Source organism: Bubalus kerabau, chromosome 20 (genome assembly GCF_029407905.1).
Source record: "Bubalus kerabau isolate K-KA32 ecotype Philippines breed swamp buffalo chromosome 20, PCC_UOA_SB_1v2, whole genome shotgun sequence".
NCBI classification, from domain to species: domain Eukaryota; kingdom Metazoa; phylum Chordata; class Mammalia; order Artiodactyla; family Bovidae; genus Bubalus; species Bubalus kerabau.
The window spans coordinates 26,809,760-26,824,846 of NC_073643.1; the positions used below are offsets into that span (position 1 = coordinate 26,809,760).

The 15,087-nt window shown below is 35.8% G+C and overlaps 1 protein-coding gene across 1 annotated transcript in view; it reads right to left on the reverse strand.

The window, feature by feature from the left end:
* The window catches only part of CNTN6 (contactin 6), a 187,547-nt gene extending 172,676 nt beyond the window's left edge, over nt 1-14,871 (reverse strand). Inside the window, exons 1-2 of the mRNA XM_055557576.1 lie at nt 14,838-14,871; nt 5,236-5,365 (exon numbers count right to left, since the gene is read on the reverse strand). The gene's annotated coding sequence lies outside the window, so the exon portion shown is untranslated. The remainder of the gene's footprint in view (nt 1-5,235; nt 5,366-14,837) is intronic.
* Between the last annotated feature and the right edge of the window lie 216 nt (nt 14,872-15,087).

Here is a 15,087-nt window from a genome sequence, read left to right on the forward strand (position 1 = left end):
ATGAATGCCCATTTGTTATCTTTAATGGACCCACCTCCCCCAGCTTGCAACCCCTTACTTCCATCAAAATAGTCAGACATTTTGAAATCAGAATATTACACATTCAAACATATGCATTTCTATGGCACTAGCTTTGTGTAGTAATATAAACCATTTAAGAAAAGAGATACATTTTAAAATATTGAGTTAAGATAATCAGTCAGAAAAACAAGTGAATACCTCTTCCTGTGAAATAAAGACAGTTTGTACATCTTGTTTCTTTAGGGTTTATGCAAGCTCTGCAGATTCTTCCCTTCATGCTAAGGTCATATTAAAAATAGTTTTGTGCGGGTAGCTAATTGTAAGGAAGGAATGACATTTTATAGAATTATTCCAAATGTCATTGACTTTTTTAGAATTCTGAAACATCCCGTGGAAAAAGTCTAGCAAATGTCTACAGCAGTAGAAGAGAAATAGAGACTTAGGGTATCTTCCACCCTGTTAAAGATGAGAAATGATGGATATCAAATCATCCAGAGGACTTGAACCGACTCTGTCACTTTTAAATTACTTAGCCAATTCTTGCGCACCTCAACTTCTTTTTAATAAAAGGAAGCTGAAAGACAACAGTCAAAAATAGTACATTTCATTTGCCTGAACTATCTGCCAATTTTTTTTTTCTAGAGAAATTTATTCGGTTTTTAGTTCTCAATATTAGAAGAAGAAAATGGAGAAAACTATTATTTTTTCAGGCCTGTCTGAAGCCTTGAATATTCTCCTTACCAGTGCTATAATACTGTCTTTCATAGTTTGTTTACGGGACATGGTCCTTGAACCTTTGTGTTCCCTTGCTTTTTCAATGCAAAGGATATACCGCACTTAGGTTGCCAGCTTTCTTTAATTTTGAAATCAATCACTGAAATAACTGCTGTCATCATTACATGCTCCTAATTAAGCTCGGTAATTGTTTTTCAACACAAATTCAAAGTTGTTGGCTTAGCTGCAGCAAATGAATTTTTCACACTCTCCCCATAATCATTCTAATCACTATGGTACAATGATTATTAAACTGTGCATATAGATCAGGGGTTCAACTCATGGTGTGGGCTTTGTTCTAATTAATATGTTTAAATAAATTGAGAAATAGTATTAATGAATTCAAGTGATTGTCATACAAGTGTTACTGATAGAATGCCATGCCCAGGAGAATTATCTCATGATGCAAACTAGGAAATATGCTATAGAAGATTATTTTAAGCATCTGCCTTAATATCATATTAATTCCATGAAACATAATGGATTTGAACTAAAATCTTGACCTTTTTCTGGGGAACATCCTTCACTATTAAGTAGTTAAGCCCTGTGTCAAGAATATAATGTCTGGGGCTATATTTGTTTGCTAGTCTGTGATAATGTATGTGTGTGTGAGAGTGTTTTTTTCAAAACTGAGCCTTGCTTTAGAGTTACATGGAGTGCTGTTTCTGGACCCATTCCTAGACACATGAAGAACTCCAAAATTGAAAATTTTAACATCTCTCAGGGTGATTCTAACGTGCACTAAATTTAGTTCCATTGACCTCATAGAAAGAGTCCTAGGCCTAGCTTTGATATTCCTTTGTTCTGTATGCTTAGCCAAGTCATTTCTCCAAAAGTCATATCCATTGATTATAAAATTTGCACAATACAAATATCCTGCTTTGTCACAGAAAGTTGTTAAGTAGATCAAGGGAGGAAATGAGTAAAAAGAATAGTAAGGCAGAGTAACACACTTTGTGATTTTTACTTACAGGCCTAGAGCTTCTCCAAACTTAAGAATGTCTTTGTGACTGGAATAGATTAAATCACAGAAAGGAACCTTCTCCAGTGACCAGATTCAGAGGACACGTGGTAGAAATTCTCTCTGACATTCAAAGAACTTTTTCTGACAGAGTGTATCCTATGTAAAAATAATTTATGTGTGTGTCGTTTCATTTTCCCAAATAAAATATATATTCTGAGCTCTAGAACTCAGCTCATCACCTATCTCATCACTATATCCTTGACTTATTAAGTATGAGCAATTCTACCCAAGTACTATTTTTTTTCCAAGTACTATTTTTGAGTAACCCATTTTCCTTCCTTTAACAAAGCTGCATGGTTAGAAGTTAATTTTCATGTGTTTCCTGGTCTTTAAAAGAATAGAAAGTGATCCTTTCCACTGGAAAACTTTGCCTAACATATATCTTGTCTTCACTGATACTCTGTCCGTGAAAGTATTGAATCCAACTGAAAGTGACTTTAGACAAGATTCTTTTAAACTGTTTCCAAAGTTCTGCTTTCCATGTTGCTTAGTTTCTCTTATGAGACTTCATTTTCTAAAGGGAATTTACTAAAAGGAATAAAATACACCTTAAAATCAACCACACCCTCACTTTATGGATGAGGGATACAACAATAGGAGAAAGACATGATTATTCCAGGGTTATATATGTAACGATAGAGCTGTGAGTAGAAATGATAACTCTTGGTTCTAAGCCAATGGGTTTTTAGTACAGCTTCACACTATACCCAAGTAACTTCAAATAATGTTAAACTCCGAATCATAAAGAGTGTCCATCTGTTTCACACACACACACACACACAAACACTCAGACACACAATCCAAAATGAATACAGTCATGAGGATTTTTTAAAAATAAATTTTAAGTTCGGAAGGGTCATATTAAAACTAAAATTCACATTTTGTTGCTAATGTGCATTGTCTGAAATACCTCTGCCCTTTATTATCAAGAAAACTGGGATTCAATCTGACATTTAAGCATTAAAAACTTTTTTTTTTCCTCATTATCTTTTAAAAGCATCTTGAGTATTTTATACCATGATAGTAGAAATAAGCTAAACCCAGTTAAGGGGACTGGAAATAAGATGTTGACTGCCTGTCTTTAGCCTCCTTATTTACAAGCATTACAACAGAAGCCATTTCACAACATTGAAATTTGCAATCTCTTCATTCAGTGTATTTCTTCACAGGTATTATTAGCAAATTGTTTGAGAACCACTGTATTATATCTTTCCATGTATTATAAGTCAATAGAAATTTTTATATAAGTACATGACTAATCGATGATCTGTCTTACCTATACTTAACAATTGTTTCTTATTGTATAGGGACTGACATGTTTTTCCTCTTCTCTAATAAATTCTATCAATCTTTAGGAACAATCAAATTAGTTATCAAAAATAAAATTGCAACTTGAAGTATTAGGTGATCTCAAAAATATGTTAGTCACATTTTTGTATATTTAGCCAAGTTTTAATTTAAATAACACAGCTTTTTACTTAAGGAAACAACCATGAACTAGATGGACCAATTTATAAACTAAGTAATCTTCATTTGCTAGATGGACTTCATTGGTTGAGGTATTCTAAAGATAGAAAAGCCCTAATAAAGCCTAAACAATAAGACACAGTTTTCAGCTCTTTTGTTGTAAAAAATAATACTGAAGTTATTTTGACAAGATAAGAGACACAAGATAGAAAGTTGTCTTTAACCTTTTGTATTTAAGTCATTTAGCTAGTTAATTAGATAATTATAAGATCACAGTAATTATGTATATAAATATGGTATTTTTAATGAAACATATAAATCAGGAAAAGACAGTTTTTTTTGTTTGTTTTGTTTTTTACTAAAATGGACTGAATTTGTTGCTTTTTGTGTGTGATGATTTACAATGCAGGAGACATAAGAGTTGTAGGTTCAATCCCTAGATCAGGAAGATTCCCCTGGAGGAGGGCATGGCAATCCACTCCTGTATTCTTGCCTGGAGAATCCCATGGACAGAGGAACCTGGTCGGCTATACAGTCCATGGGGTCACAAAGAGCTGGACACAATTGAAATGACTTAGCATGTATGCACTAAAAATTAAGACTTAAAAAAAATGCTTTTAAATCATAAAGCCACAATAGTCATTTTAATATTATTCTACTTTTTCTATATTCATACTGTACATGCAATTCTTACCAACACAATATCTTTTAGATTTACACAAGTATAATGCATATATGCATATATTTGCAAAGTCCACCCACAATGTGAATCAGATTCTGCCTCTACTGTAATATTCTAAGAACAGAAACACTGCAGACCATTCTTTCTTATTATTTCAGAGGTAATATGTGAGGAACAAATATATATATTTCTAGTTGCCCAGAATAAAAATTGCTTTTCTGCCTTAGATGCTCCATAGTTGTCTTCAACATATTTTTTCTAAAACCAGTTCTTTTTGGGTGATGGGATGTGTCAGTGGAATCACAGAAATTGGTCTGATAAAAAATGTTTCAATCTGGATTAATTCCTTTTAGAGAAACATGTTCATAGTCATTGTATACGGGGCAACTGAGGCAGTAACTGCATATTGTGGGGAAAGGAGTACAAAATGAACTTGTGCTTTACAATCTCTTTCAAATTGGGGAAACAAATCTTTTCCTGTCCTTTCTCTTATTTTTTTTCTTTTGTCCTCTATTCCTTCCTTCATTTTTTTTTCTCCCTTCCCTTCCTTACTTTTTCTTTCATTCTTTTTTAATTCTCACTGTAACATAGACCCAATCTCAAGAATAACTGCTTTAAGCAAATCTAACCAGTAAGTTATAAGAGTGGTTGCTGGAGGATGAGGGTGAGATAATTATCACTTGGCAAGTAGCATGAGGGGATACTTCAGGGTACCAAAAATGTGTATCTTCATTTGAGTGGTGAACACACAGCTGAATGTGCTGTGCTGTGCTTAGTTGCTCAGTCCTGTACAACTCTTTGCAACCCCATGGACTGCAGCCTGCTAGGCTCCTCTGTTCATGGGAATTCTCCAGGCAAGAATACTGGAGTGGGTTGCCATGCCATTCTCCAACACAGCTGTATACCTATGAAAAAATTCATTGAGCTCTACACTTCAAATTAGGTCATTTTATGGTGTGCATGGGCTTTGGTGACAGTTCAGTGGTAAAGAATCCACCTACCAATGCAAGAGACATGGGTTTAACCCCTGGGTCAGGAAGATCCCCTGGATTAGGAAATGGCAACCCACTCCAGTATCCTTGCCTGGTAAATCCAAGGACAGAGGAGCCTGGTAGACTACTACAGAGAAGTCCATGGATTTGCAAAGAGTTGGACACAACTTAGCCACTAAGCAACAACAACAATAAATTGTGTGTATACTTTACCCCGAAGACAAAGGGAAAAAAAAACAAACAAACCAGCATGGTGCTCAGAAGTAGAAATTTACCTATAATGGGGTAATGGGTAACCATTAGCAGCACAATTCAGGATTATTTCAGATTTTGACAAATCCAAAGGAAAAATAGCATCTTGTGGTTCTTGGATAAAAATAGGAGGGCTCAAGCCACCATCACCTGGAAAAAGAAAAGAAAAATTACACCATGTGGAAAATACTTGACCCTGTTTTGAAACAGTATTAGACATCAAGTAAATAGATATTTTTAAAACTATTTCATCTTGAAACAATCTCAAACATATGGAAAGTTTCAAGAATGGTACAAAGAATTTTCTTCCTATACCATTTAAGAGTAGCTTTGCAAGCATGCCATATTATCCTAAATGAATTAGTTTCTATTTTTTTGTAAAGGACACAATAATATGATCAAAATCAAGGAATTGACATTGTTTCAATGCTAGCATCTAACTGTCAGTCCCCTTTCTCTGTTTTTCTTGATAAAATCCTTTGTAGCAAAAAGATCCAGCAGAGAATCATAGATTTCATTTATTGTTTTCTCTTTTTAGTGTCCTTGAAAGTATTAATTGAATACTTTCTGTTTCCACTTGATTTTCCTCACCTGGTAACTTCAAAAATTACAAGGCACTGATTTGGTTAGGCCTCACTCAATTTAGGCTTGTCTAAGGGACAACAGGATCGGGGTCCTTGTAGGAGCTGGATGCTGAAAATATGGGTAATAAAAAGGGTCTATAAAGATTTTTTTGTTTGTTTGTTTAAAGATAATTAAAGCAGTGTAAGAACTGGCTCTTATTTTTAAAAATTATCACCATGAAAAGAAAACACTCCCCACCATCCAGAGTACATTGATCACATTGTTTTGCCCTCCTGTCCCTCCAATCCCCTCCCGCAAAGGGTGTTTCCCTGTGTCTGCTGTTTAATTATGATTAGATTCAGGAATGTTGTGTGCTTCAGATAGCATCCTATCAGATAGTCCAGGACTTCTGCTTCTCTCTTTTCTGCTGAAGTTAACTTTGATCACTGGTTAAGGTACTGCCTGCGAAACATCTCCACTATGAAATTACCTCCCCCTCCCCTTATAATTAGTAAGCATTTTGTGGTTACAGACTTTGAGACAATGTAAATATACTATTCCTTATTGAGAATTTAATTTTTATTTATATATTTCTATCAGTATGATCTACTCTTTCAGTGTGAATCCATAGCTTCTTATTTTATTAAATAAGGAATTTTTTTTATTAAATAAAGTAAGTTATTTATTATTACATAAAGGAAGTTATAACTTATGACTATTTGATGTCCAAAGTTTCACCGATTTGGCCAGCAGGAGCCTATTCAAGCTGGTTTCTTCATCCTTTTGACATGTGCCTGTTATTCTTTGTTCTCTTCCTTACTTTCTGGTACAAGAAAGTGTTTCAGAATCATCTTACAGTTTTCCTGTTCCAGCCATCAAAGTGGTCTTTTTTTCTAAGGAAATTTCATTTTTTTTAAATTAGAGAATGGTATTTAGAAGCCATGATCTGGATGCTACGTGTACTCATTGAGGTGTTTTTGCTCTGAGGACCTTTCAATACGTGCATGTGTGTTTGTGTGTAGGTTTTATATATTATATGTATATGAATGCATGTAAGTATGTATATGTATAATTTTACATACATGAGTTGTTGTTGTTTAGTTGCTAAGTCATGCCAGACTCTTTTGCAACCCCATGGACTGTAGCCTGCCAGGCTCCTCTGTCCATGGATTTCCCAGGCAAGAATACTGGAGTGGGCTTGGGTTGCCATGTCCTTCACCAGGGGATCTGCCCAGCCCGGGGATCAAACCTATGTTTATCGCATTGATAGGTGGATGCTTTACCGCTGAGACACCACTGCTGCCACCAGGGAAGCCCATACACATGCACATATATACACACAGACAGACAGATAGATAGAAGCGTGTGTGTATGTATTTCGAGTCCACACCAGAATCCTGTGATACTTCATAGAGGGTTTGTTCTAGGTTTATTTTTTTTTCTGTCTATATTTTTAACTTCCTATTCCAGCCATGAGAACCCTGGCTTCCACTCTTCTCAATGTATTTATGCATTTGTTCAATCTCTCTGTATGTAACAACTGCCCGTTACCGTCACCAGCTTCTCCCCTTTATGGAGCTCCTCCTCACCCTTTACAGATTGTGATACCTGCTGCAAGTTTTACTCCCATACCTGCCCTGACACCACTTGTTGAGTTGTCTCTTGCCTCCTTTACCTCACTCAGGTTCTGACCCTGTTCAGGGTCTCTTTCCTGTGTAGATGCTCTGTTTCATTACACTTAACCTCTGACACTGTGCACATGGTCATATTCCAAAGTGGATAATTTTCACATCTTTGTGTAGGATCTAACACCTCACAGTGGAATGTCCTTTCATTGTGGGGATTCAGTCCTTACTTTGCTTGACTCCAATACCAGATTGCAGGTTTCTACTTTTACCACCCTGTCTTGGCAATGGGACCCTCTTCAGGCTTCCCAGACTCTGATATTTACTGTTAGACCAGCCCACTAAGGGTGTGACCTTTTCACCTTACTTGGGCTCTGCCACTCCACAGGGCCACTCCTGTACTACCCCTTTGCCCTGCATGCATGCCTATCTCACTCCTCTCAGTATCTAACATGTGGGCTGCTATTGTGCTCATCATCCACATTCATGTGGACCCTCGCATTACCTATCTCCACTTCAGGACATTTGAACTGAATTGATAAGAAAGAAAAGTATTTGGGAAAGGAAGAGGAAGAGTTCAGTACTCATGGTTTAAGAGAAAGTCTGTGTTTTTTTTTAATGTCCAAATGAACACATAAAGCAAAAACATCATCATATTAAGATTTAATTTAAGGGCATCCAGTCCAGAACTCTGCTAGTTGTACTTGAGGGTCATGTAGGAGCATGCTCATTTCCTCTGATACCTACTGCAGCTCGCGATAATCTCAAATTTGGTAGATATTTTAAAGACCATTCAGGCCAAACTTCTTGGTTTGGAAAGATAATGAACTAATGGTTTATATCATGTGCCCTTAAATCAAATGGGCTTTAGTGGATTTGCAAAATTTGCAAAATTTGTATCTTCATTGATAAAATAGAATATGTATCTCAGATGGTTATTTTGAGATGTGATGACATGATACTTATAAAGTTTATCACATTGTGCCTGGTACAAGTGAATAATAGTCATCAGACTAAGAAAATTACCATCATTATTGTCATCATCAACCATATTATTATTGCACACAAGAAAACTAAAACCCAGGAAGTTGAATCATCTTTTCCAAATTCATCATCAGCTTTGAGAGATAGAAAGAAATCAAACTTAGACATCTTGATTCTCTCCTCACTTTTTTCACCATCCACGTAGATCCATATCTTTCTTCCAAAATATTTGCACCCAAGTATAATAAATTAAATCTGTAACTTTATCTTAAATTTGTAATTTTATTATATTCCATTATTTACCTAAATGAGCTGACAGATGGGGGTTTTCATTCCAGCCTAGTTAGTTCCTGTCCTGTGAAAGTCACTCAGTCATGCCTGACTCTTTGCAATCCCATGGACTATAGCCTTCCAGGCTCCTCTGTTTATGGAATTCTCCAGGCCAGAATACTGGAGTGGGTAGCCATTCCCTTCTTCAGGGAATCTTCCCAACCCAGGGACTGAACCCAGGTCTCCCACATTGCAGGTGGATTCTTTACTGTCTGATCCACCAGGGAAATGCTAGTTAGTTACTAGCTATATAATGCTGGATGAGTTACTTAACTCTGAACCACAAAGTAGCAATACTAAGTCTTACATTGTTGTGTTACTATAAAAGTTGATTGGGAAAGAGTGAGTTAAAACAGACTTCTTATTCCAGTGCTTAATGAAATGAGCAAGGAATTATAAAAATGAGTAAATAACCAACAGAAATCAGCAAGGTGTGGGCCACAATACTTGTTAACTCATCTTATGACTCTTAAAGTGTGATTTCTGCTCTGAACCATCCTCTTTCTACAGTAGGGGAAATACTAGGAAAACAGTTTGATTCAGGAGGATTTGGGGATTAGATCTTTACTAATGATATTGTTGTTCCTACTACCAATTTAAGTTAAAGTTTGTGGAATTATAAGGTGATAGTTTCTTGCCTTTCACACTGTGGGTCATCTGCTTGTACTAGGATAATGATGTCTGAACAACTTGAAGCTGAAGATCACCTCTAATGTGGGCTATAAAATAATGGGCAATGCACAATGCACATGCAAGGAAACTTAAGTCCCTTATTGGATTCCCTAGAATTGGCCATAAACCCTTGCTGAACATTCTGCTAGTATAAGCCACCAGAGAGAAGCAGGCTATTAACACCCAGCATTGAGGGATTTGATGCACACTGGGAAAAGCAAGCAGCCACCTTAGCTTCCATGGGCCCAATATTTGATCACATAATGCTTTCTATCAAAAGATTGATGATCAACAGGAGAAACTGTGAAATAAAAATTCACATTTCATGGCAAGACAAAACAATTTAAGAATTCCTTTTCTCTCTCTCCCCTTTGGCCTCATCTCTCTCCTGCTGGTGCACTGTGTATCTGCATTAGCGTCGAGCAAACCTCCTCCATCAGCAGCAATACCTGCTCAACCATAAAGAGCAATGTTCTCCCAGCACCAACAAGACAGCTGCTTAAAGGCAACATTCGTTCTTGATCTTGTAAGGGGCCACATGACCCACCAAAATGATGCTTAGATGCGGGTTATGTAAGCTGTCAGTAATGCAGCATTTGATGAGCAGCTTTCAGTCTCAAAAAGCTTGTACAACTCTACCTTGACTTCTAGGGGCAGAACAGTTCTCACAGCTTTCTGAGATGGTCTTCCCAGGTTATAATCCTCAAATTAGGCTCAAATAAAATTTCCTTTTTTTTTTTTTTTTTGGTTTGAAGTATGAACAAGAAAAGGGACAATATCCAATGCCATTGACTTATAAATAATCAAAATAAACAATGAAACGATAGAAAGAAAAAATTTGTGGAATAAGAAGGGCTTGTCCAGGCTCAGAGAGGCAAAAGGATTTTCAACTTCTTAATCTTTTCCCCAACTGTTGTGAGATTTACTGGTGAAGCAACAAAATTCTGAGAATTCTCTTAACAACCTCAAATTCTGGAGATAAGTAGATTTATATAGACATGCATTGTTATTATTTAGTCAATGAGTCTTGTCCAACTCTGTGTGACCCCATGGACTGTAGCCTGCCAGGCTCCTCTCTCCATGGGATTTCCCAGGCAAGAATACTGGAGTGGGTTGCCATTTCCTTCTCCGGGGGTCTTCTTCTTCCCGAGATTGAATTCATATCTACTGCATTGGAAGGTAGATTTTTTTTACCACTGAGCTATACCAGGGAAACCCATGTACATACATAGGGTATTTTAATTTTTTTCTCTTCTGTTTGAAGGGCTCCTTTCTCCAGCCCTTTACTCCAGGGCTCCTGGAGAAAAAAAGAGTGAAGCAGAGAAGCATGAATAGTAAAGCTGACTCTATCTCACAAGCCAATAGCTTCATGCCGATATACTCACTTTGTAAAATCTCTGAAGCCCAACTGAAAAATGATGCATTTCTCCAATAAAGTCCACCTATGACTCTTCCACCAATAACCTTGCTAGAAACCATTAAAGATAATCTTAAAATAGAGAGAAGCACCCACACGGTTTAATAAAGGCTGAACTTCCCACAATATTCCCTCGAGGTACAAAGTATGAGTACTCATGATATGTGGGTATCTGGCCTCCAAAATGGAACTCAGAGGAAGAAAACAAACAGGTCCCTAATATGTTGAGAAGAAAGTTAAAAAAAAAAATCCCTCTGTGTAAGGAATAAATGAATTGTCAATACATAGTTCTTCAAATATGAGCATATGAAAATAAATAGAATAGTAAGTAGGAAAATACATTGCAACAATAAAAGTCAAACATACAACATGCCAAAGATAGACAATATATCCAATGTAGCAGAAAATATAACTCAAGATTCAAGGGGTCGCAAAGAGTCGGACACGACTGAGTGACTGAACTGAACTGACTGAGCTTTAGGAAATTTCTCAAAATTGTTTCATGCTATAGAGTAAGAACATGAATTCAAAAAGCATAACTCAATGTCAAGATGAAAAAAAGAAACTATAGAATCAGATAAATTAGGATGTAACTTATACATAAAAGATCCAACCCAAACAGCATTAAAGAATGAATAAACCAACTAAGATGGGCAAAAACAAAAAAACAAACAGATACCTCCTAAAAGTCAAATTACTGATAAAAAGAAGATTAGAGATAACTGTAATGAAAAAACACAGATAAAACAATTGAAGAGAAGGTAACATATAAAAAAGATAGATAAAAGATGATCTAACATAAAGAATCTTGATGTCACTGAGAGAGACAATCAAACAAATCTTTTGAAAGCTATCAAGAAAATTCCAAATAGAAAAAATATACCAAATTCCAGAGACATTTTGGAGAGAACACTTTACATCAAAGCATGCGTTAATTGCATGTGTTAGTTAAGTGACTTGTCTTCAAACTTAAAGACTTTTCAAGAACACCATGCTGAAAAACAAAATTACTTAAAAGAGTGAAAGAGAAAATCATATTAATCTCAGATTTTACAACAGTAGCATTAGCATTCTATGCCAGAAGACAGTGAGGGAAAAGCTACAGTATTCTGAATAAAAGAGTGACATGACTATTATCGTCCACTGACATATCTTTCAAATCTAATGGCATTCAACACACTTTATCATCAAAAAAGAAACAAATAAACAAAAACCCTGGGAATATAACATAAATGACTACTTTTGACGAAATTACTTAATAATGAATTTCATCCAACTAAAAATAAACCAATATACAGATATCAAGAATGGAGGCAGAATAGTATGCACATTGAGTACGTTCAAATATAAAACTACTTAAGAAACATGTTGGTTTTAGTTATAGAACAGAATATGAATGCCACAAACTTGGATAATATTAAAATAACAGTATAAATAGAAAAAAAGGGATGGGTAAAGGAATATGGTCTGAAGTGTGTGAGTGATAATATCATCTTCTTTCATAATTTCAAAATTAGAGAACATATGTGTGTACGTGTATATATATATATGTATATATATATTTTAAATACATAAGCATTTTGATCTCAGTATTATTCAGTGTGTCTTTTATCTTTGCAGGAAAGTTTTAGGGGAAAAAAGTGTATCTATGTTGTTTCAAACCGTTTATTGAATATTCAAAATTCTCATTTTTTCTTTATTTTTACTTTTATTGAACTAAACAAAAATTGGGTATGGTACATGTGTGCTCAGTTGTGTCTTATTCTTTGTGACCCCATGGACTGTAGCCCACGAGGCTCCTCTGTCCATGGAATTTTCCAGGAAAGAATAGTGGAGTGGGTAGCCATTTCCTGTTCAGCGTATCTTCTTACCATCTGAGCCACCAGGGAAGCCCACTATCCTTATGTCAAAGTAATACCTATGGCATGGTCCCCTTTTATAAAAATAGCTTTTGTTTCTACACATTTATCTCTCTACACATTAATCTACATTCTCTGTATTTACACACCTAGAAAAACAGCTGCAATTTCAACAAATTTTCATACTTTATTTTGGGGAAAGTTTTTTTTTAAGGGGAAAGATTTTATTTTCCTTAATATTTTATAATTTGAATGTTTAAAATAAGCATGCATTTATGTTTAAAAATTTTTTTTAATGAAAGAAGGATACTAGAAGCAAATACATTGAAATTGGTAATCTGATTTTTGATGGTTCAATATGACTCTTTCTGTTTAATTCTGTGTGTGCTTAGTTTCTCAGTCATGTCCAACTTTTTATGACCCCATGGATGGTAGCCTGCCATGTTCCTCTGTCCACAGGGATTCTCCAGACAAGAATATTAGAGTGGGCTGCCATGCCCTCCTCCATGGGATCTTCCTAACCCAGGGATCATACCCTGGTCTCCCAAATTGTAGGCAGATTCTTTACCAACTGAGCCACCAGGGATGCCCAAGAATACTGGAGTGGGTAGCCTATCCCTTCCCCAGGAGATCTTCCAGGCCCAGGAATCAAACTGGGGTCTCCTGCATTGCAGGCAGATTCTTTTAACAGCTGAACTACCAAGGAAGCCCTGTTTTATTCTAGATCTTTAGAATTTAAAATTTTTCATCCACTCTCCTTTCCCCACAAAAAACATTTTGCCATGCACAAAATAGGCAGACAACAAGTGTTAACTTATCTTCCTTTACCTTCACTCAGAGAAAAGCTCTGTTCAATTTTCATTTAATCTATATTAGGGGGATATCTTGACTTAATAATATTTTGTATTTTGGAGAGTAATTTGTAGTTTTCCAAGGACTATTACATATTCCAAGTAACAAATTACATTTCTGTGATACCTTTTGTGAGGCATTCATTTACATTCTTATTTGACTTTTTTTTTTTTAACTTTACAATATTGTATTGGTTTTGCCATATATCAAAATGAATCCACCACAGGTATACATGTGTTCCCCATCCTGAACCCTTCTCCCTCCTCCCTCCCCATACTATCCCTCTGGGTCATCCCAGTGCACCAGCCCCAAGCATCCAGTATCATGCATTGAACCTGGACTGGTGACTCGTTTCATACATGATATTATACATGTTTCAATGCCATTCTCCCAGCTCATCTCACCCTCTCCCTCTCCCACAGAGTCCAAACATTTTCTAACAAACTTTAGTTCATTTTGAAAGACACAAAAGCCTGGTCTTGGTGAATTATCATCATTTTTTTTTTTTTTAAGAACTTGAATTGATACCAGTAAAAAGTTTAGCATTTGTCAACTAGTTGTTTGGTTGCCTTTGGTAAATCACTAGATTTTTTTCATATTGCATTGAAATAATAAAATAATAGTGGACTTTTGTTGTTTTGCTTACATGCTCAGAAAGGAAGGACACTGTGAGCTTTCTATACAAGAAGAGCTGAAAACATGTGACAATATGGTATCAAAAGCAAGATATCAAACTCCTTTTTCTTTAAAAATGCACTGGAGGTTAGGAAAAGTTGGTATTTTGAGCAATAAGTGATAAAATAACCTGCTGTTGTAAAATTACCTACAATACTATAAGAAATGTTTTACTACTTGTTAATAAAGCAAGAACTTTGCAATAGATGAACACTGAAAAATAAATACTTTTAAGTATCAACTAAAAGTAAATTATAAAATGTTACTGAAAAATCCTTGCAGGATTCTGCCCCATTTTTATTCCTCTTTTATCTTCCATGGAGTTAAAAAAAAAAAAAGTTAATCCTATGATCTGACTCCAATACTGAATCAAACTACTGAAGTCTAAAGTTCATTGTCACCCTCCCTGAATTTAGAAACTTTTGATTATATCTAGGACAGTCACATCTTGTCATTTCTGAGCAGTCCATGACCATCTTCATGGAGAAGAAGCTTTTAACTGATAGGAATAGGCCCTTCATTTAATTCACCCCATTCTCCTGGCTATGAATGACTAGACCAAAGGTGAATATGTCCTGCTGGGCTGTGGTACTTCTCTCTCTTAGGAATTGGGAAATAAAATGAAGAGATTTAGTTTCTGATTGTTACTTGAATGGAGAGGAGGTTGTTCAGGATTATTAGTTTCCATCTTCCATAAAACTCGTTAAGAGTTAAAAGAATACTAGTCTATACAGAGACAAAGATTGAGACAGGCAGACAAATGGGCAGGCAGATGGTAGAATGATGGAGAAAATAAATAAATGAGTACAGAGTTACTTTATTCCCCAAGCTTGTTGATCCTTTGTTGAGGGATCTGCCTCTGTGTTCTATCAGGAAACTGTACAGTTTCCGATTTTT